The sequence below is a fragment of the Ambystoma mexicanum genome, chromosome 8 (assembly GCF_040938575.1).
Source record: "Ambystoma mexicanum isolate Mex_15411 chromosome 8, UKY_AmexF1_1, whole genome shotgun sequence".
In the NCBI taxonomy this organism is placed as follows: Eukaryota; Metazoa; Chordata; class Amphibia; order Caudata; family Ambystomatidae; genus Ambystoma; species Ambystoma mexicanum.
The window spans coordinates 754,619,943-754,643,054 of record NC_090929.1 but is presented as its reverse complement, the minus strand read 5'-3'; the positions used below and the strand labels follow the sequence as shown (position 1 = coordinate 754,643,054).

General features: G+C 46.3%; 1 protein-coding gene across 2 annotated transcripts in view; it reads right to left on the bottom strand.

The window, feature by feature from the left end:
- The window catches only part of PDLIM1 (PDZ and LIM domain 1), a 563,378-nt gene that overhangs the window by 202,802 nt on the left and 337,464 nt on the right, over positions 1-23,112 (bottom strand). The gene's annotated exons all lie outside the window — the stretch shown is intronic.

Genomic DNA, 23,112 nt, shown 5'->3' with positions numbered 1-23,112 from the left:
TGTCTTGGAAATTCTGTTGGGAAGTTGCTCATTTGCACATTACCTGTTCATTTGCAGAGAAAAAAGGATCGACTTCATATTCAGCTGTCTATTTGCACACTACCTGTTCACTTGTATAGAAAAGAGGACCAATTTGAAATACTATTGTGCCGAATATGTGCTTAAGAACTTATATACTTCATAGTATTAATTTGAATTGAAAAGAGGACCATTTTATATGAACTTGCTTACTTGTCCTTTTGAACAATAATGACCATCATTTGTATATGTTTGTATGCAAGACAAGGTCCTATGGAGATAGCTACTTCATAGTATGCATGTGTTGGAAAATGACTTAGGAAGTTCCCTATTTGTTAATTATCTGTTTATTTATACAGTTAAGAGGGTCAGTTTTAAATATCTGTGTACGAACTGTAGCCTAATGATGTGTATTATATGCAGTATAGATAAGGTTTAATGCTTTTAATGTCTAAAATAATTTGTTTACATCTATTTACCTGGCTGTATGGATGTTTGTGTAAGGTTGACTGGTTTGAGCCAGAATCACAATAAAAATAAATAAATCAAAAGCTACAACATGTTCCACTTCACCTTACTTTTGGGTACGTGCAGCTCCTATCCTGTAAGCATTGTCATCAGCTGTGATCTAAGTTTTCCAGTTGTTTGGATTGCACAATTTCAAGCATGGTGCTTCCATCTTCACAGCCTCCAACTCATCTTTTTATGTTAGCATCCTCTCAAACTCTGTGCCTTTTTTTAATAAACTACTCAGAGAACCATGGATCATATTTTGCATAATACTCAGCCAATCTGCGGAATGAACAAAGTTCCTCTTTGTTCTTGGGAGCTGGTGCATCTACAGTGCCCTGCAATATACTCATTTTGGATGTATGCCATGTTCTAAGCTTGTATAACCTAGGTACTCTACTTCAACTTGGTTCAGCATTTCTCATGTTTGAGTATGACTCCTGCTTCTTGTAATCTGTCCACCATTTCCTTCAATGCCTTATCGTGCATCACTTTGACAGACACGCATACCAATATGTCATCCTGTAAGTATGATCCATTCCTTACTTTACTTAAAAGCGAGTCCATCATCCTCTGAAACGTAAAAGCTGCACATTATCACCTAAATGGCATGAGCGTGAACTGAAATGTTCCAAATAGGGTGACAAATGCTGTTGGAGGCCTGGACTGTTTGGGCAGGTGTATCTAATGATATGCACCCCTCCAGTCCAATACTGAAAAGAACGTTGAATATTTTCATTATCAGTTTACGCTCGATAATAGTGTGAACACCTCTTGATTAAGGCTGCACAAATCAATGCAGATTCTTAAGTCCTCTGATTGGGGTTTCTTAATCAAGGCCACCTGGCTCAACCATTCTTACAACTTGACCATTTCAATTATTCCATTGTGCAACATTTTCTGTAGTTGATCCTAAAGAGGACCCCTGGCAGTGGTTGGGACTGGACCCATTTTATATTTTACTGGCATAGTTCCAGTTCTGAATTGTATTCGGTGCATGTAGTCTTTGACACAATCCAGGGAGTCAGTTAACAGTTTGGGGTATTTTGTCTTCACACTCAATACATCAGGTTCCTTCTCAATCATGTATATTTTGGTTCTGGCTCTCATACCCTTGAATTGTGCCCATCTCTTCAAATATCACAACTACTGGACACAGGCCTACCAAAGACTTTGGTTGTTCTTTAATTGGTATCACAGTTATGTGTTTGTGTCATCATTCTTTTGTAGGTGGTTCGGTATTGCTGGAAAACATTGGGAAAAAATTGGGAATGTGCTTTCACTGTGTATTCAGCAGTGACGAAAATGCCAAAAATACTTTATACCGAACAAGGGAAGCAGGGATGTTCCCCTTGCCCCCCTTGCACATATAATTGGGTTTGGGGTTGCGGGTGTTTCCCCCACTTCCAATAATGGAAGGTGGGGGACAATAAAAAAAATTAAAAAAAGAAAGGGTCCTGCAACTGAAGTTCCAACCCACTTTAGGGATAGGGAACGGACATCCTAGGGAGAGGGCCGAGAGGGGCGAAAGAAAAGAAGGTAAGTGCGCCAGTGAAAGTATAAAGAGGTAAAGGGGTAGCAGGAAAAAGTGATATATGTGATCATTGTCTATCTATCCATCTATCTATTCTGGTTTTTATATAGCGCCCTATCGCCCATAGGCCTCAGAGCACTCACAACAGAGACAGAAACAACGTAGAACACAAGACTGCAAAGAGAATGAGATAGAGATTCTTTTAGACTTCTCCTTCGTCGAGAGATATGTCTTAAGCAGTTTCTTAAAGATGGTAAAAGACGTGCTGTTTTTTTATGGGAGATGGCATAGCATTCCAAATCATCGGAGCCCAGCGAGTAAAGTTTGTGCCACCAACTTTTTCCAAGGTTTTCCGTGGTTGTTGCATATTATTTTTTCCATTAGATCGTAGAGTTCTTTGAGCCGGGGCCTTAATTAGTCTCTTAGTGAGATAATTAGGAGCGATGCCTGTCTGACATTTGAAGGTCATAACTGAGCATTTGAATTTTATTTGCTGTTGAACTGGTAGCCAGTGAAGTTTTTTCCTGGCAACTGGTGTTTTATCCTGCCGACTCAAGCCCCAGACCGCCCTAACTGCACCATTCTGAATGGTCTGCAATCTCTTGATGTTAGCCTTAGAGGTACCCATCAAGAGACTATTGCAGTAGTCCAGTTTGGAGTTAATTATAGCTCCTGCAATCAGCGCAAGATTTTGTTGTGATAGATATGGTCGAATTTGCCATATGAGATTGATCTAAAAGGCGCATGTGGATTTAAGATAGGAGACCTTTCTCTTATACGAGAGATGCGAGTCCATAGGAGACCTTTCTCTTATACGAGAGATGCGAGTCCATAAAAATGCCCAAGGTCTTGACATGCTTAGATACTTCGATTAAGCTATTGTTTATCTTGATTTTTTTGTATTGTTGATCTAGTTTCCCTATTTTTTTGAGGTGTGCCAAGAATTAAGAGTTCTGTTTTTGCATCATTGAGGGCCAAAGAGTTGTTTGCCATCCACTTTTGGATAGCATTGAACACTTTGTTTATTCTTTCCACGTCCTTTTCATAGGAACCTGACAATTCAAATACTAGCTGGGTATCATCAGCGTAATTTGTGAATTGAACACCCAAGTCTTTAAGCATACTGCATAGGAGTTTTGAGAAAATGTTAAAGAGCAGAGGCGACAGGCATGAACCCTGCAGTACACCACAGGTCAGCAGTGTTTTTAGGGAGCTGAAATTGCCCTTTACGACTGCGGCCATTCATGGACCTAGGAAAGATTTAAACCAATTTATTGCTAGGGGGGGGGTGCATCTGCCAATGGATTTCAATCTCTCAGCCAAGAGCTCATGGTCTATAAGATCAAAAGCTGAGGAAAGGTCAAGTAGCATAATTAGGGCAGTGTTTCCTTTCTCAACAGTACTAGCAATGTTGGCCTGAAGCTCCAGAAGCGCAGTCTCTGTTCCATGTTTGGCCCTAATGCCGGATTGCTCATTAGCCAAGATTCTGTTGGTATCTATGAACTTCTGGTATTGTATGTAGACAATCCTATCAATGATTTTAAGCAGGAATGGCACATTTGTTATGGGCCTGAAGTTGTCTGGTATAGAAGGATCCAGGTTTTCCTTTTTTATAAGAGTAATCCATGCTTCCTTAAGATCAGCAGGAACATAGGCTTCTAAAAAAAATTGATTGACAAATTGTGCAACCCATGGTGCCAAGGTGTCGGCGTAATCTTCGAATAGCTTGGCAGGGAAAATGTTACCCTGACAGGAAGATGGCCTCAACTTATGAATCACTTCCAAAACCTCTGAAATTGAGACCTTGTTGAAAGAGAAACGATCTAAATGACTATTTGGCAGATCACTCTTAATGGTAGTCAACTTAAAGTGAGTTAACTTGTGATCAGAAAATAGTTTTCTTTCAGTTTCAATAGCCTGTTGATGTTTACTAGTTTTTTCAGAGACACCTTCATGAATCTCTTGGCACCACTTATCGCTCTCTTGAGCTGGGTGTGTAATTGGAGGATATTTCAGTTCTTTAAGAATTTAAAAGATTTCCTTATATTGTGATTTTGATAGCTGAATCCTCGCAGTGTTCAGCTTTGGATTGAAGAATGGTCAGTTTGTAATCCTTAGCAGCTAGTTTATAAAATGCTAGTGATGCTACAGATTGGTGTTTTCTCCAAAGGCGTTCGGCCTTACGCTTAATTTCTTCTGGCTTCAAGAATATCCTTGGAGAACCACTTGTTTACGTTAGTGGATTTGTTACTTTGTTTAGGTTTAAGGGGGGCCAATTCATCAAAGGCTTGATTAGATGCCTTTCTAAAGGCCTGAGTGAAGGAATCCAAGGATATGTGCTGATGTAGCGGGGGCAGGAGAGGACCAAACTTATCTTTAAAAGCCCTGTTTACTGCCATTCTGTTACGCCAGGTTCCTATAGGTGGATATTTTGTGGGGCACTGAGTTTGTCTATTAGTGATGTGACAGGTAAAATTGATCAGATGATGATCAGACCATGCACAATCTAAAATTGAGGTAATGGTAATGTCCTGGTTTTTTGTCAGTATCCAATCCAATATGTTACCAGCATTGTGGGTAGGATTTTTAATTAATTGTTGGAACTTAATGGCCTCAAGTGAAGCTTTAAGGTCCTTAGCTTTTATATCCTGTGAGTTATTGGCCCATAGGTTCATATCCCCCATGACAGAAACGCTTGAGGTGTGAGTTTGGGGGGAGGTAGGAAGCTTATAGACTTCACGTGATTAGCTTTAGGTTTGACATGAAGCGCTTCACAATGTTCCAGGTCAAGGGTACTGGACATGTGAATGTTTAAATCCTTTTAAAAAATGATAGCAACTCCCCTTCCTCTCCCCGTGACACGATCTACACGAAGTCTTGTGTGACTTTCTGAAATAGCCAGCGGTATCACATGGCTAGTAGTTTGGGTCATCCAAGTCTCGGTGAGAAACAGGATATCCACTTTCTTCTCAGAGATCATGTCAGCAATTTCTTTCGCATGTTTTACCATGGAGCGGGTGTTTAATAAGCAACAATTAAGGTGGTCATGTGGCCGATGAGCAGTATTATTCTTACCTAGAGCCTCGACCTTTGTAAAGCAGTCATGTTTCTTGGATCACCCCTCATGGGTGGGTTTGGTAATTACCCCTTGGCTATTGTGGATCGTGGTATTACATCCATGATGTTTTGTGCTTTCTATAGTGAAGGGGGAGTCTATCAGAGTGTTAGTCGTAAGCAGCAAAGATGGTTCAACATTTATTGTTTGCTCGACATTCTTACCGGGCTCCGAGCGTTGAGTAGTGCAATGCGGTCCAACGTATCAATTCGTATACGTTCCATTCTCAACCGCAAGCTCTCTTGTACAAGTTTTAATAAGTCCAAGACTTCTATAAGTCCCATGTCAAGGAAGAGGGAAACAATGCGACCTTTATCTGACCGTATCAGACTGTCCCAGGCGTGCCGGCCCTGACGCGTCTGTCATGGGAAAACAAACAGCAAGAGACCTACAAGTCTGCTGGGACCTGTAGTTCTATCTCAGAATGATCCGTGGCAGTCTTTTAGTAAAAGTGAGGTCAGCAAATCTCACAACTCAATTTGACTGCACGGCACGAGGGGATTTTAAAATACAAATATATTCAGGTTCAATTCACAAAAATGAATCTCATCAGCACAAACAGTAAAATAGTATTAAATCAGCTTTTTAAAAATCAATGTTAAAACAATGCTGCAATAATACCAGCTGACAAATGGACAGCGCTTCTAGCCGTATTCTAAACCTCTAACCGCTGTGTGCCTCCATTTTCGGACCAAAATTTTCATATGGGGAATTACAGGGAGCACAGCATTCACATAGATCCGGTGTTTTCAACGATGACACCTCATAGATATAAAAATTGTACAACTCTCTCCTTTTCCTTTAATGGGAGGTGTGTCTGCTCATATTTAACGCCTACCCCCCAACTCTGTAATGTACACTAACACCTGATCCCTTCCTACGTTTTGAGGGGCAAGATGTGAGGTGAGATTCTTAACTGATAATGAGCTTCATTTTCATCATCAATTGCCCCCCGCCCCTCAAAATAGGAAAAGCAAAATCGTTGAAAAGATTTACTGTGCCAAAAAAAGTACTGGCTTCTGGCTCTGGCACCCGCTGAGGTGCTGTAGGCTAGAGTGCCCAGCACAAGATCACAATCCCCCACACTGCCATTTCATGAGCTTGTGTGCCTGCTCTGGATGGTATAAGAGTTCTGCTGTGAAGTTGACAAGAAGAAAGTCGTGGAACACTCTGAAGGCTCAGGTCCGGCTAAGGAGGCAGTACTTACTCATCATGGCTTCCTGCCCATGCATACCATACCCATGGGCATCAGCCATAGAGAACTTGGCTCAAGAGCATTTTTCTAATGACCAACTCTATTTTTGCATAGCTTGTACAAGTAATGTGCACATTTTCTCACCTACAAAATGGCATGGGTACATTCTACGTTGTGGACTTTTGACTGTTCTTTTTCTTGAGTACATTTCTAACAATATGCAAATATGCTCAATTTCAACAACAAATATTGCCTACACTTAGCAAAACTGGGTGAAACAATTTAGGCCGAATAGCATGAACTTTGTTAAAAAAATATCAAAATTCACTGATGCCATCAGGTATAGCAGCCATGAACATTTTTAACAATACAATAGCTTCATAACTCCAGCCTTTGATTTTCTCTCCCAATTTTACAATTTTTAATACAGCCAAAGATGCGGTTACAGAAGAAATACTTGATTGAGCCTCATGGAGGAGGATCTCATACAGATCCAAGGACAAGAAAGACATATTTGAGGACACATGGAATGAAGGTTCAGAGCTTCATGTATAATAACTGAAATTCAATAATATAATAGCAATATCAAGCTGACTGGATATTTTCTAAAGTAGCTCTAGATGCATAGGACTATATCATTTTAAACTATGCATTATTAATCAAATTTTTTCGTACCTCTTATCAAACACATTGCATTTTCTGAATAAACTTCTTTTAATAGAATCTAAAAAATGTACAGTCTTTATCCTCTTAGCCTTCATTTAGACTGCAGATTATTCTTTACCTGGTTTCATAATGTGCATGTACGATGTTATATTATGTGACATTTGTGAAGTGTTCATCTGCTGAGAAGATCTGAGATTGGATTAGATAATCAAGCAGGCCAAAAACGAACCGCATTATCAGCGATGGCCAGACAAATTTAGCATTAGCAATAGGGATAGCTAGTTATGGGCCAAGCTTATTTATAGTAAGTATTTATTTTATTCTATTCATTTCTTGGATATTAGAGATGGCATTTCAATCAGCAAAGCCCCACATAGGAAGCATTACACATGAAGAAGTCCGTCCCTGGGTTGGGTGCATTTACAAAAGGTGGTGGATGCCTAAATGAGAGTTAACCAGTTGATGCAGGGGTAATATAATGCAACATAGACTGGGGCAGAAACTAGGGGACAACAATTGGGCCTAGTGCCATTTATATGTGATCAATACACAAATGTATATTTTGAACATGCATGTGAGACATACTCATTAGGGATAGCCTAGAGTTTGTGGGGGGCAGTGAGCTGATAGGAAGCCACTTTTTCTTATTGAACATGTGAATCTTAAGTCTTGTCTTGAACAGCACTAAAGATGGGCTAGCCTTGATGTCCGGGAGTAGACAGAGGGAATTCCAGCTGCGGGGGGCATGTAGAGAGGAGTGGAAAAGGGCGGAGTGTTGATGAGGGAGGAAGAAAGAACATTTTGAGTGAAAGAGCAGATAGATATACGGCCAGCAAGGTGGGGGAGGGGAGGCAAGACCATTGATAGATTTGTAGATGAGGAGTATCAATTTAAATGGAGATATATTATGCATAGTAAGCACTCCAGCAAAGTGTTGGTGTGCAGAGGCTACTAAGGATCCTGGGAGGTTGTAGAGGATTTGTGAGAACTTTGTTTGGGGGTGGAAGGAGCACAGAGAAAGATCAAGGAGTAATCTCAAGCAGCAGTCAAGTTTACTGAGCACGAGTGTTGAGATTAGAGTTTTGGTTGAGTGGAGTTTCCTTATAATGTAGGTAAATCCTGACAGCAGCAGCATCTGTTGCTGTGATGAACTGTTGAGGTCTTGGGTCATTGTCAAAATGGACCCCATGTTTGCGACTGTGGCCGAGGGAGTGGGGTGGTCAGGAAGGAAGGAGATGGGAGCATGGAACTAGGTGTCAGTGAGAAGGGAATCGTTTCTTACCTGTAACTACATTTCTCCAGCATTGGTATCTTTCATGGATTCACATGCTTAGAATATTCCCCGTCGACAGACTGGGAACCCTCGGTACACTTATAAAGCCGTTTCCCATAGGAAAACTTCCGACACTTTTGTGTCCTATCTACGTCGTTTTTGGGGCCGCCCACGCATGCCCCACTAGGACGTAGTGGTATAAATGCCCCGCCCCCGCGGCTCCCTTCAGATTTCGACCCCTCCAAAGCAAAATGGGGTGAAAACCTAATTATACAAGTAGATTGCATTCCGGGGAGGCCGGCGGGCGCATGTGAATCCATGAAGGATACCAATGCTGGAGAAATGGAGTTACAGGTAAGAAACTATTCCCTTCTCCAGCATTGGATCTTTCATGGATTCACATGCTTAGAATAGAATGTACAGCAGTGATCCTGAAAAGCGGAGGCGTGAATGCAATCCGGCACCCTCCTAAGCACACGTATACTGAATCATGCTTACGTAAAACTGCCAATTTATAAATACTCAAAAGTACATGCACATATCAATATCTATATATATATATATACATATACATATATACGTCCATATATACATATGCTAAAATAAGTACAGACCCTTCTTGAAAAGGGCTTACCTTCTTGAAACCGATGGCGTAAGACTGCTCTTCCCATTTGAATCTCGTCCAAATGCTGCCGTTCGAGGCAGTAATGGCGGGTAAACGTGTGAGGCACTGACCACACGCCGCCTTGCAAATGTCTGCCAGCGGGATTCCTGCCCACAACGCCGCCGCCGCCGAAGTTGCCCTCGTGGAATGAGCTCTCGGACGCCCTTGTAGCGGTTTTCCCGCTTTGGAATGACAGAAGGCAATCGTCGACGAGACCCATCGGGCCAGTCCCTGCTTTGAAATTGCTTTTCCTCTCGCCGACAGACCATATGCAATGAAGAGTTGTTGCGTAGATCTAAGTTGCTGAGTCCGATGAAGGTAAACTTTTAGAGCTCTCTTCACGTCCAAGGTATGGAGGACTTTTTCCCCAGCCGAAGAGGGGGTCGCGAAAAAGGTAGGCAGGACAATGGATGAGTGTTTATGATAAGCCGTAGGAACTTTTGGAATGAAACGAGGATTAGTTGACAGAACCACTTTGTCCTTAAAGAACCTTAGGTATGGCGGGTCTACGACCAATGCTTGCAATTCTGAGAACCGCCTAGCTGCTGTTATAGCTATTAGAAAAGCCAATTTCCATGACAAGAACTTCATCGACGATGTGGCCATTGGTTCAAAGGGTGCTTTCATTAACCCTGCTAGCACCACATTAAGACTCCACGTTGGTGGAAAACGTTTAACCGGCGGGAACGTTCGGAACAGACCCCTCATGAAGTGTTTCACCAGCCTGTCACTAAACAATGGAGACGACTGCCTCCTCCTCATGAACCTAGAGATGGCCGCCAGGTGTACCTTTATTGATGAAAAAGATAATCTGCTCTTCGCCAGGTGTAGCAGATACGGTAGAAGTTGTTCCGGAGTTACCCTTAGAGGTTGCACTCCCGGCTGTCCTTGACACCACGTACAGAACCTTCTCCACTTACACACGTACAACTTGTTGGTGGAAGGGGCCCGTGCTGCTTGCAGGATTTTCCGACAATACGACGAAATGCTCAAGGCACCAAATTCCGAAAAGCCAGGAGCCAAGCTGTGAGATTGAGACTGTCTGGATTGTGATGCCACACTGTTCCTTCGTCCCGGGACAGGAGATTGGGAACCTTCGGGAACGTTATCGGTTGATCCACTGACAGGTGAAGCAGGTCGGAAAACCACGGCTGCCTCAGCCAACACGGTGCCACTAGGATGACCCGGCACCTGTACCTGCGTATCCACTGCAGAGTTCTCCGTATAAGAGGGAACGGAGGGAAGGCGTAGAGGAACTTGTCCGTCCACGGGAAGGAGAACGCTTCCCCCAGAGAACCTTTCTGTGGCCATCTGCTGGCATACTTTTCGCACTTCTTGTTCCTCTTCGTTGCGAAGAGATCCAGCGGGGGCTGTCCCCATTTCTCGAAGACCTTCGACAACTGAACGCTGTTTAGCTCCCATTCGTGTATTTGGTCCATTTTTCTGCTGAGTGAGTCCGTGTTAGGGAGAATTCTCTCTTTAGGCTGAATTTCCTAACCTAGCGAGTCCCCCAGCAGCTTTGCTGGATTTCTGGAGTTTGTTCTTTTTCCTGCCAAGAGTGAGACTCTTTTTCTCCCACTCTTGGACATGATTTATGGTGTTCCTTTGACTGTTAATGTGTTTTATGGGCTATGGGGTCCTTTACTCCATAGGGTCTCATGTGTTTTTACTATGTGTGTTACACAGCACCCTCCGTGCAGTAACACAGGGGTGTCATAGTGACACCCCACCATAGACTCCATACCCTGGGACTGACTACTGTCTCCCAGGGCATGTAAAGTCACCATTGGCTTTACTAGTCCCAAATTATTAACAGAAACCAGTACACACCATCATATTGTGGACGTACTGGTCGGGGTAATTTGATTCCCCTGGGGTCTGTTAGTCGAGGGGGTACGTCTCCATCCCCCCTGATCGAGCTTTGGCTGGTGGCAGTGGAAACTACTTTTTATATTCGACCGCAAATATTTTCCTATGGGATTTTCCCATTGTTCGAGGCTACCAACTTTAATTATTTAATTCTCATAGCCTCGAACATACCGCTGGTTTATTTAATTAATATTAATTCGCTGGTTGGTAATTTTTGCCAGGACTCTATTCTAAAATGGCGTTTGTGTTCTCTTCTGTGACTCCAACCCAAGTCGAGCCCTTTGTTCCACTTTTTGGCGGGCTTCTTCACAGAAGCCTCCAAAAGTGGTGCCACTCTGTCTGGGTACCACAGTGGGTGTGAGAGGGGGTTTAGGCACCCTGGACTGAGTTACCTTGGTAACTCAAGTCGCACTCTTGTGTGATTGGCCCACCACTTAGCATGTTTGATTGACAGCTAGGCTGAGTGAATGGGGGTATGCTGCATAAAAGCAGGGCTTTTGGGACTGGAACTTCAGAAGTCGCCACAGGACCTGAGAATCCGACGAGGGAGAAGCTGAGCCGACCTACCACGACGACACCACCGGTGGAGCCCTGCGGAACCGACTCACCACTTCCCGACGACAGAGAAGATCTCCCGGCTGGAGAGGCTTCTTCCCCTGACTGGTGGGCACAACCAGGTTACCTTCTTCTCTTCACACCCCAGCCCGGTTTGTGGTCGAACTGCCCGTGAAAAGCACCCCGGCGGCCGGATAGCCACTCACCACCGAACCGCGAATCAACGGACCGCTCCTTGTACCTGAGAAACTCCACTGCTGGTTTCTTCCCTGGCAGTGCAACGGACTCCTGTCTTCCTCCACGACGAGATCCTCTCTTCCCCCGGACGAAGCACCGACTTGCATCCGCTGCCAGGAACAACTGCCCCCGCTGGAGTATTCTCACCACTTAAGGTACCGTGTCCGCCAGGCCTCCCTTTCTAAAGATTGCTACAAGGTAATAATAACCCCTTAACCTTCTGGACTGGGCTGGCCGCCTTGACCCTCTAACTGGTCCCTTTCTTTGGTCCAACTCCTTTTTTGAACCTTTACAAGACTTTTGTGCACTGCAACCGTGTGACCTTGGACACATTTCGTTTCGATCCTCTTAAAGCGGATCCAGCCTACTGACTCTGAATTCATGGTGTTGCTTTGCCTTCCTCTCTTGTCATGTTCTTGTAAAAGTGTTGCGATCTGTTTCAACTTATTCTCTGCTTTTCTCTCCCTTTTTAAAAAAGAATTATTAGAGTGCCATCTACGTTAAGCGCTCACCGCGGTCTGAAAATAAGTGGGGCTTTACTTACGACTTGTCTAAATATTCTTTTAAGGGAGTGTATATCTTTTAGTGACCGTGTTTTTGAATTGCTTACTATTAGTGCCTGTGTGTTTTTCTAGATGTGGTTTTAAATAAATAAATTATATCTCTTTTACACCAAGCCCTAGTCAGCGTTTACTTGTTCTACTGTGTTCTCTTGACCTATTGTGAATACTCTGTATACTGCCTAACTCTTCTTGAGGGAAGTCTGACTGCTCAGCCACAGCTACCAAGTGAATCTGTGTGGTACAGACTGCTACCAAGTGGGTTTACTGCCAAACACCTGTAGTCCTAAATCTTTTGCAGTGGTCCCAGGGGGAACTGCACAGGTTTCTGCCTAACAGTCCGCTTGCTCATTCCTTACTCCCGGAAGATGATGAGCTATGATGGATATATCTTGTTTGAGAGCCCAATGCCACACCTTTTGAGCCTCGGTGGAAAGGGTTCTGGACCGCGTGCCCCCTTGCTTCCTTAAGTAAAACATCGCCGTCGTGTTGTCTGTCAATATTCTCACTATGGACCCTCTGATGTGCGGCAGGAAAGACTTCAGGGCCCAGAGCACTCCTCTCAGTTCCAGAACGTTGATGTGCAAGAGTGACTTTGCGTTTGTAGAGTGCCCATGTGTGCTCCCCAGCCTGACAGGGATGTGTCCATCACTATGGTTAGCCGAAACTCCGGCTCCTGTAGGGGTACCCCTCTGGATAGATTCTGAAAGCTCTGCCACCACTGAAGAGCTAGTAGGAGCTCGTCGTCGTCGACGGTCAGTTTGTCCGACCAGAGCCCTTGGGCCTGCGTCCACTGGTCCACCAGAAACTCTTGAACCGGCCTCATGAACAGCTGGCAGGCAGTTGCCCACCAGAGGAATGCAGGATGCCATAGCGCCCAGAATCGACACATATTTCCTCACTGATAGTCTGGTATTGATTTTCAGCCGAACTGCCAATCGATTGAGTTTGGTGGTTCTGTCGAGGGACGGCTTCACTAACCCTGAGTGGGTCTCGAATTGCGCGCCCAGGAACACCAAGCTTATCGACGGCGTCAACGAAGATTTCTCGAAGTTTACCGCAAACCCCAGCCGTTGTAAAAGTTGCATGGTGGCCTGCAAACTTGTGTGAATCGACATAGGGGAGGACCCCCTCACCAACCAGTCTTCGAGATACGGGTACACATGATGGCCTTGCCTTCTCAGCCAGGCCGCCACCAGGGCCAAACATTTCGTGAACGTTCTGGGAGAGGATTTCAGCCCAAAAGGAAGTACTGTGAACTCGTAGTGAGTTCGTCCTACCACAAACCTTAGGAACTTTCTGTGTCGCCGACACATTGGTATGTGGAAGTACGTGTCCTGCAGGTCCAGAGACGCCAGAAAGTCCCCTTCCTGAACTGACCGGACCACTTCCTGAAGCGTGAGCATCTTGAATTTTAGGCTTTTCAATGTCTTGTTTAGATCACGCAGGTCTAGAATGGGACGCCACTTTCCGTTTGGTTTTTTCACCACAAAGTATCGGGAATAAACCCCTTGACCCCTCTGCGACGACGGAACCAATTCTATAGCACCTTTTTGTAGCATAAGTTCTACTTCCTGCTGCAACACGCTCAGATGGGGTTGAGCTACAAACGCCGGTGGAATGTGCGGAGGGTTGCTTTTGAATTGCAGGGAATGTCCATATCTTACTGTGTCCAACACCCACTGATCCGTTGTTATTTGCTCCCATTCGTCGATGTAGCACGATACTCTGCCTCCCAGAACGTTCCGATGCCCGTCATTGCTGGTCCTTGGTCTGCTTATCTCTCGTCGACGAGTAACCTGTTCTCTTCCTGGGGGTCTGGTAGTCTCGAAGTCGTTTTGCCGCTTCAGAAGCCCATCTGTATCCCTGGGAGGGGTATGCCGGCCTACTGAAGGATCAGTCTCTCGATGCCGAGAATCTGGAGTTTCCCGATGCTCCCCTAAAGGGACGAAAAGACCTGAAACTTTGACCACTCTGGAGGGCACCCAAGGAACGCGCCGTGTCCGAGTCCTCCTTCATGCCCCTCAGGGCCTCGTCCACCTTCTCGCCGAACAGAAGGTCTCCCTCAAAAGGCATATCCAGCACCTTGTATTGCACCTCTGGTCTAAAGTTGGTGCATTTTAGCCATGCTTGCCTTCAGAGAACCACACCGTTATTCACCTGTTTAAACCCCAATTCTGCGAGGTCCACCGCGATGTTTATGGCATGATTGGAGGCCTCTTCACCTTCCCTGACAAGTAACATCGCCACCTTACAATGTTCTTCCGGAAGATGCTCCAGCATAGGTGCCAGTCGGTGCCAAATCTCTCTGTCGTATCTGGCTACTATAGCCAGAGAGTTGGCCGCTTTCACTGTGGTTGCTCCTACCAACAGCACTTTTTTGCCAAAGGCATCCTGTCTTCTGGCTTCACTTTCCGGGGGGGTCGTGCACTTGTGCTGGGCCCTCGCCTTTCTCGCCGCCGCCGCTGACACCACCGAGTCAGGGGTTGGTTGGGAGGACAGACACTTGGGGGTAGCTTCTGGGGCCTTCAATTTTTTCTCCAGGCGACCTTTTATTGCCGATTCCGAGAAAGCATGACGCATGATCTGTAACCCTTCCTGCCACACATGATCCAGGATGGGTATCGAGAACACTGACCTCCTTCTCTTTCCCATGTGGTCGAAAAGAAAGCAGTCCTTTTTCTCCTCTTCCTGGGCCAACCCGAATTCTGTACACGCTTTGACCATCATGGCGTGAAACGACCCAATGTCGTCCAGGGGAGACGGCTGAGCCGGGCTTCTCGGGGTTTCTAATTCCACCTGAGACTACCAGGTTGGATCCCTGGAGGGGGAAAAGTGAGACATCCGATAAGGTTCTCCTGTCCGAGTCCGAATCCATCAGTTCTCCTTCCTCGTGGCGTGCAGCTGAGAGGTCTCCACCCGCTGGCACTGCCATGGGGGTTGACGGAGGTGGCCGATGAGACGGGCCCGGTTCGTCGATGGGCGACCTGGCCGGAGTTGCTTGAGGTAGCCTCTCGTCCAGTGTCTTCAGCAACGTTTGTAACGTGGATAAAACCTCCAGCGACAAGAGTGACTGCGGATTGAGAAGAGGGGTAGACCCCGGAATGCTGGCTCCCCTGGAGAGAGGCCTGGTAATTCCTCGTAACCCGAGGTCTGCACGGCCAGCTACTCTCACATCCTCATCTGCCGAGGACACCGAGAAAAGGCCTCTTGCAGCAGTAGGGTCTCCGGCAAAACCGTGTCGAATACTTCTGGTCGCCAGGCCTCTTGCGGGATCTCCGTCGACGAGGCTAAAGCTGGCCACGTCGTCGCTGTCACCGTCTGCGGCCCAAGAACAGTTCAGACCAATTGTGTCAGTGGCAGAGAAGGGGTCGACGACTGCCCTGCCGTCGACGCCGGTAGTGGTCGTGTAGGTCCCTGAGGCGTTCCCGCCTTTTCTGAACTTGACCTACGCTTCTCGACTCGGGGTCGATCTATGGTGATCGCCCGAGGAGGATTTCGACTTTTCCTTTCTGTCTTTCTTCGTCGAAGACGAGGATGACGAGGCTTTCTTCGACGAAGACTCCTTAGAATGGCTTCTCGATGATTCCTTCTCCGCCGGTCGTGATTTCTTCACCGGGGTTCCAACGATGTCGAGCGGCGCGGGGCCCCCGAGGATTTTGACGCTGAGGCCACGCTGTGTGTGGAGCCTACCTCCGAAGGCGGGTATGCCCCCGCTCCATCGTTTAGCCATGCCACTAGTCGTCGACTTCGATCTTTAAGAGTCTTCTGGGAGAAGCCCTTCCATATGTCGCACTTGTCTGCCGAATGATGAGGGTGTAGACAATATATGCAATCCATATGCCCGTCACCCTCATACACCTTCTTCAACCTGCACGTAACGACGGGCGGAACAGTGCTTTTCCCGACATCAGGACAAAACTCCAACAGCACAACCTAGACAAAATAGTAGACTACACAAGGTGCTCCCACTACTTTGGAGACGGTTGAAATCTGAAGGGAGCCGTGGGGGCGGGGCATTTATACCGCTACGTCCTAGTGGGGCCCCATAAACGAGGTAGATGGGACACAAAAGTGTCAGAAGTTTTCCTATGGGAAACGGCTTTATATGTGTACCGAGGGTTCCCAGTCTATCGATGGGGAATATTCTAAGCATGTGAACACAAGAAAAATCCAATGCTGGAGAAAGATTACATTCATTTCAGAGGAGCTCAAAATCAGGCAGCATAGAACTATCCGATGAAGGATGGATGTTGGGCAGCTGGTGATGGGCTTACAGGGAACAAGTAAAAGGAGGGAAAGGAGACAAAGCTCTGAGTGGAATCAGCAAAGAGGGCATAGTGGCAGCCAACAGATAATCTGCTTTGCCCAGAGAGAAGATGAAGACTGGAGAAGAGTGGGAAAAGGATTGAACATTGGAGGGGAGGAGGTGTTAGACTTCCACCAGATGTAGAAGGAACGGCCATAGAGGTAGCCTGCCACCCATTAATTGTGGTGTCCTCCTAGAGCCCTCCACCGGTCTACTTCTAATACTCTGCGGGTGAGTGGCTTCTCCAAGCAGAGAATGGGGGTAGATCCCTCCCCTTAGCAGGTACCTCCCCCTGGAATGGCCTTCTTGCCTCTCTATGCCTTGAGCTAGATCTCCCTAAGTTCCAGACCTTCCTCTTCTCTTCTTTCTCGTTCCTTCTCCCCTGCTAACATTCCCTTGCTCCCTCTGCTGACTGCCTGTTTGGTGTCCTCTGAGTCTTACAGGACACTAGCCCCCCCCCCATGACCAGTCCCCCTGCACTTGCCGCCTGGCCCACTTTGAATTGCTGCCTGCTAACCTTGCGCTACAAGGCTGGGATTGATGCCTGTAGTCCCAGCATTCCTTGAACTTAACTCGGGCCCTGCTGCTCTAGGTGCACTTCACCCTGTAACCTCTCCCCTGCACTTCTTATTGCGCCCTTGCACGATCTAAATGACACTAGGCCTAGTAAGATTTTTTGGCTTGTCCTCACTTTGTTCCCCCTCTCTTGCCTGGTTGTGCCTTGAAAACTTGCTTACAGGCGCACAATAAATCAATCAATCAATCAAATCGACTGACAACCAAACCACCACCACAGCTTCAGTACTTTGTGTCTATAAGCCGTTTTTCAGATACGACAACAATCACGATAGAATATTCCCTTTTCAGAGGGGCAGCCTCTTTGCCACTCTGGTCTGTCTGCAATAATGGCAACCCACAATTACCTTTAGGATACACTTCTCTCCTCTTCCTATTGGCTTTGGCAGTATAGGTTGTATGAGCTTCTACTGAATAACTATAAGTAGCAAGCTCCCCTTTCCCAACCTTGCCTTTATCTCTCTGTATTCTGTCAGCCAGGATAACCTACCCAGAAGCCTTGTTGCCATTCTCTCTTTGCTTCAGGTAATACTTGCACACTTTTGGCTGGGGCAACCCTGTTGTTCCATTAGGTGTATAATAATACTTGCACCATTGCTTGGCTTTGAGAAATGCTAGTTTCACTCCTAATTGGGGAGACACGTTATTCACTCTTGGCTTGGGCAATACTTGCTCTTTCCAACTTGTAAGGATAATGTTCAAATGCTGGATTTCTTGTTAAAGTAGTCTGATTTGCTTTAGTAATGATTCAGAGGTCCCTCTTCCTCCTAGAATCTTTATTAGGCACAAGCGACCACGCCTTTATATGTTTTCCAGCAAATGAAAGTTCAAGAATAAAGTTCATGTGCTTCTTTCTTACGTGAGTGAAAGAAATGACACTCACTTATACTCGAGTGCTACATTTCAAGTGCCCCATTGTTTGGCAATCAACTGTCAACTTCACATTACTTTAAAAAAAATAATAATATTGGATGGCGTCTATACAGTAGAAAGGGTTTCCAGGCGCCACAAGACAAAAAGGGGGAGGGGGAACAAGGGACGCTAAAACAACATTCGGATCATGCAAGTGCAGTGCATAAGGTAAAGTGCAGGGGGGATGGAGGAAGCCCCAGGGATGAGGCTGGATAAGTGCCTGAGGAGTCTGTGGAGGGCAAGTGCGCAGGGAGGCAGGAGCAAGGGGAAGTGCGAAGAACAGGGATGGACGAGACTCGGTAGTCTAGTCAGGGAAAGGAGCTCGAAAGCAAGTACTGGTCATGAGAAGACTAGTAGGAGGAGAGCCTGGCCCCTGTAGGACTCAAAAGGGGCCAGGCAGCCAGTCGTAGCAGCGGGGTGGGGCATTAGCAGGGAAGGGGGAGAAGGAAGGAGGAGGAGAAGAGGAAAGTCTTGAGGAGTTTCCGGAACTTAAGGATAGCCGGCTCTATATATGATAAGGCCGGGGAGGCCATTCCCAAGGGAGGCTCCTGTCGAGGAAAGAGATCTACCCCCTACTCTCTGCTATGAGAAACATTTGACCTGCAGATAGTTAGAGCTAGAGGACCGAAGGACTCTAGCAGGGAGGTATTTGGGGAGAGAAAATTGGATATAGCCTGGTACCAGGCCCCAGAAAGCCGGTACTCACATGCAAGTGATTGTTTAAAGATACTGTTGCCGGCAGTGTTCACGCAAGGAATCAAGAGTGCTCCGTAAGACCCACCGGCTTCTGTATTCGCGTTTTGCAGGACATCTGCGACTTCTGGCTACTATTTGGACCCACAGCCTTCCTTGTGGAGGGCGTCTCTGGTCCGTCCACGTAATTAAGGAGCCCTTCTGGCTCCTGAGACCCACAGCTTCACAGCAACTCCTGGCAACGGTCTCCAGCACGCTTCCTGATGCGCAATCTCTGCAATTAGGTTCACATGGAGAAAATCAGTTTTCCTTTCCGCCTCCCACTGCGCAACCTGGGGAACAGGACCCTCACGGGATAAGCAGTTGAAAAAGAAGTTGACTGAGTCAAACGGAGTACTGAGGGCAAGGACAGAGCCTTTGAAAGGGAGTGATTCTAGTGACAGTAGAGAAGCTGGAGACGCACACTTGTCTTCTTGAATGGTTGAAAATATCCATGTTTGAGGGCAGAGGATGAAGGAGCTAGTGGTGGTCTACAGAGTTAGCAAGTGCATTATTGAACTCTGCCAAGGGGAGCTCGATAGGGTAAGCAGGGCAGAGAAGCCTTTCAGGAAGGACTTGAGATGGTCGAGTTATGGGGACATGGAGTTAGTTTTGAATTTCCTTCTGGTACTAGGTAATGCTTTTTGAATGCATGAGGAGTCACCCGTGGACAGTCTCATGGTAGAACTCTGGTTTTGTGTTGATTTGCCTCTTTGACCAATGGCCTATGGGCATATTTGGCTCGTTTAACAAGGCCATTATCTGGCCTTGTCAAGAGGGGATCTGAACCCCTCACTGCCGGGGTGGGAGGCTTTCCAGGGAGAAATCCTAAGCCAGTCCTACTCCCGAGGTGGATGGTGGTAGCACAGTGGGCCCCCATTGCTGCCCCCCCCCCCTTTATGCCAGCATGTTTGTTTCCAGACCCTTTTCTACAGCCATTCCCTCTTGGCTCAAATACTGGTCAGTGTCTTTTTGTTTTCATAGATCACCAGCACGGTGCAGAAAACCATCAGCAAAGTCCAAGCATGAAAAGCAGTAGAACAGAGAAGAAAAGCCAAAAGGAGAAACCAGCCGAATACAGTCGTGCATTGCATAGAGAGAGATCCCTGTCTCATCTGCACACAGTGTGGAGAGCAGCATCATGGGGCCAGCAGAGCCCGCACAAAAAGTCACTGGTCCCCTACACCACCAGGGAGAAAAACAGGGGAAAGGACCAATCTGTCCCCGAATTTACTGGTATACCCCACCACAACAGATCCAATAACATGAACTGGAACAGTGGGCTGCCTACACTGCAAACTTTGGTATGTGGCGGGACTGCAAAGAGAAAGCAGGCAGGCCTTAGCACCCTTCTTATGATCTTCCCTCAAACATACATACTCCAGGTGGCGAAAACAGATGCAGATTGGCCAGGGTAAGGTGGACAATCCTCACAGGAGAAGGTGGATTTAAGCAGGGGACAGGAAACAGGAAGTGCAGGTTTTTCAGGTTAGGGTGCCGGTGGAGTAGGACCAAGACCATGAGGACTAAGGAGGGAGCAGTGATTTGTGGAGGAGATTTGTGGAGCAGTTGAGGTATTGTCTTCGGAGTGGAAGTGATTCTGCAGTTTAAGTATGCGACTGAGCAGGTAGGTTAGCGTAAGGAGTAAATGTGAATTTAATGGTACTGGGTGAAAGGGGGGTGTTTCAGTAGTTTGTAGGAGGTGGGTAGCAATGGGAGGAGGAGAGTTGGGCAGGAGGAAAGTAGCAGAGGGAGGAGGAGAGTAGTACTGAGAGGAGGAGAGTAGTAGTGAGAGGAGGAGAATAGCAGTGTAGAAGGGGAACAGTGGAGTGGGTAACACCAAAGGGTGGAGGCAACATCAGGAGGAGTGAAATGTTGAAGGGACATCAAAAAAAGGAGGAAGGAGTGAGCAGGAAGAAGTCAGAGTAGAGCAGAGAGGGAGAGGTGACAGTAGAAAGGGAGAGGTGAGAGTGAATGTGCAAGGATAGCCTGACTCAAACCAGGTTAAGTTCAAGGCACTATACACATTTCCTTTAGAACACCCACCCTTGGATAGAGTAGGGACAGTTAGAAAGTCTGTGAGGGAGATTAGATAGCCAGCGTCTTAAAATACTATCTGTAGCACAAGACCATTTTTAGACATTTGGGGTCAACATTCGATAAGACTAACAAGGGGTTAGAGATGCCTGGGTTAGGGAGGAGGGTCAAAGGCAGACAAGAGAGAGGGGACAGCGTAGGCCCTATAAAGAAAAAATAAAAACCCTTGAACTGTCTCTATGATACAGAGATGGTATTAGAAGTGGGATCTTCATCAGACTCCAAAACAGAGGTCCTTGACTGCCACCCAAGATGCTGAGAGTCATGAGATGGACAAGTACGGCTTGACTCCCCACCAAGGTTACCCCAGTGGCTACCAGGTCTGACATCTATGCAGATGAGGAAACGACAATCCCACCTCTGGGCCTAGCCATGGTTCAGACTAGCCTGAAGATGGAGATACCGGAGGGAACCTATGGGAGAGTGGCTCCAAAGTCTGTGTTGCCCCTTAAACATTCTTTGGAGATCGGAGCAGGAATGATTGACCAGAACTACCTTGGAAATGTCAGGGTGCTCCTGTTGAACCTGCAGAACACCTCAATCATCCTGAAGCAGGAACAACCCGAAAACTCAGCTCATATGTGAACAAATACTTATTCTGACTATGGACAAGGTAGAGACATTGAGTACTAGTGACCATGCAGAATCGGGGTTCAGAGAAATGAATGATGCACGAGAAACAGAGAACCTAACAAGGTGACTTCCAGGTCTTGGTTCTGTGAAATTTGCAGAGGCCCAGAGAACAGATCCTTTTTTTGTCCAAGCTCAGAAGAACCTGGTTTTGTAGGCTTACAGAGGAAGAATGAAGACCCCACATTTCATTGGGAAAGATGGCATCCTGTACAGAATCACAGTGGGAACGGTGTTGGTGCCAAAGCTGGCATGGTAAGTAGTGCTGGAATTACCACATTCAATTATAACTGCTGGACACTTGAGCACAGAAGAAATCCAAAAGACCCTTATAAGCAGGTTTTATTGGCCAGGAGTTTACACCAAAATGTAACAGTTTTGCACCTATTGCCCCACCTACCAGAAAACCTCAATTGACGTTGTGCCCATGGCCCCTCTACCAACCCTACCCATCATAGAGGTACCCTTTCAATGAATTGCTGTGGACGTCGTAAGACCCTTGGCATCCTCAAAATCAGGTAATAAACATATCCCGGTATCGTTGACTATGCAACCCTATATCCGGAGGCCTTTCCCATGTGAAGTAACACAGAGCAGGCCATCTTGAAGGTGCTTATTCAATTGTTTTAAGGGAGTGGGGGTTCCGGCAGCGATCTTGACAGACCAGGGAAGTAGCTTCATGTCTTGACTGGTGGATGAGATGAAGTAACTGATGAAAATCCACACTCTGTGTAACTCTGTCTATCACTCACAGACTGATGGCCTGGTGCAGAGGTTTAATAAAACCCTGAAGCAGATTTTCTGAAAACGAGTTGCTGAAGATGGAAGAATTGGGAAGGCTCAATTTCCTGGGTGCTATTTTCCATAAGCCTCAACAGGGTTCTCTCCCTTCATGCTTGCAAATGGGAGCACTCCTAGGGATGTCCTCGACATTCGGCGAGAGTGGGAGGGCCCCAATAGTCGGCAAACCAGTGATCACCCCATTTTCCAAAAATACCAAAGAATATGTGGAGAAGGTCAGACGGCTAGTGAGTCCACATAATGATGCGGCCCGGAGTCGAGCTTTGAAAGCCTACAATAAAGAAGATCAACTACGTACTTTCAAAGTGGTGGACCGAGTAATGATATTGTTGCCGATAACACAAAAGAAGCTATTGGCCAGGTAGCACAGACCTTACATAATCACTGAAAAGGTCTCCCTGCTAACATATAAAAAGAAACACGCAGAGCAGTGAAAATCATCCCAGTTATATCACATCAATGAGCTCAAGGCCTGGAAGGAGAACAGCAATTCCCAGTAATTGGTTTGACACGCAAACATTTCCCTGTGAAGCTCACTACCTCTACAAGTATGAGGGGTAGGAACCCCCTGGGACTGAGCACTTGAAAACACCAAGAACTGGCACAATAGTTTAACAGATACACATATGTATTTGCCACAAAACCAAGGAAAGGTTTCTGTATGGACTTCAGGTGTATACATTAAATTGACACAAATCCCATGCCTCGACTTGACGAGCTTGTGGAGAGAATAGGACTGGTCAAATGTATCTCTACACATGCTCTCACAAAAGGATACTGGCAGGTGCCTCTAGATGAGGAGGCCAAACCCAGACAGCTTTCTCCACCCCAGATGGGTTCTACCAATTCAACATTACTA